Source organism: Monodon monoceros, unplaced genomic scaffold (genome assembly GCF_005190385.1).
Source record: "Monodon monoceros isolate NGI ecotype Baffin Bay Population unplaced genomic scaffold, NGI_Narwhal_1 Super_Scaffold_2, whole genome shotgun sequence".
Classification (NCBI taxonomy): domain Eukaryota; kingdom Metazoa; phylum Chordata; class Mammalia; order Artiodactyla; family Monodontidae; genus Monodon; species Monodon monoceros.
In genome coordinates this window covers 11,980,086-11,980,776 of record NW_021703776.1, presented here as the reverse complement: position 1 = coordinate 11,980,776, position 691 = coordinate 11,980,086, and the positions used below count along the sequence as shown (strand labels likewise).

Genomic DNA, 691 nt, shown 5'->3' with positions numbered 1-691 from the left:
TTGCGGTGGGTTGGCATTACAGCTGAGGAATATCGAGCTTAGGGAATCTACTTCTGCTGGGTAAGCAGTAAGCAAGCCCGCTCTTTGCGCCGGGAGGAGATATTACCTCATCCTTCAAGGTCCCTTGTTTTAAGCACAAGTCTGAGAAATGGCCTGGGTAAAGAGTGGTAAGGATTTTGCATTCTTGTCATACCCAGCAAGGCGTGCAGGAGCACGAGAGAACAGTGAAGGACTGTCTCTGAACAATAAGGATCCTTTCCTATACATGAAAAAACATCTTTAGGAGGGAATTCCCTGGTAGTCCAGTGGTTAGGACTTGGCATTTTCACTGCCGAGGGCCCGGGTTCAATTCCTGGTCAGGGAATTAAGATCCCGCAAGCTGCTCAGCACGACCCCCAGAAAAAAAAAAAAAAAAAAAAAAAAGGGATGGAAAAATATCTTTAGGGTAAATACAGAGGAATGAAATCACTCAACCAAAGAGTTTGCACTGCTGTAGACATTCTGTACTTGTTACCAGATGACCTTCTAGAAACTTCCTCTTGCAGGTTTGCTTTCTCAGTTGTGTTCTGTAAAATGACTGTTGCGTTTCCCATGTTGGCCCAGGAATGACTTCCTCTCATCTGAGCGCTCAGGCCCATGTTGGTGTTCTCCACTTTTCCAGGGATGTGTCTCATTGTATTAACAGGGGGGA

The 691-nt window shown here is 45.7% G+C and overlaps 1 non-coding gene across 1 annotated transcript; it reads left to right on the top strand.

Annotated features, from left to right (window-relative positions):
• Nucleotides 1-291: 291 nt before the first annotated feature.
• Nucleotides 292-364, top strand: TRNAE-UUC. The gene has a single exon. It is a non-coding gene; the product is annotated as a tRNA-Glu (tRNA).
• Nucleotides 365-691: the final 327 nt, after the last annotated feature.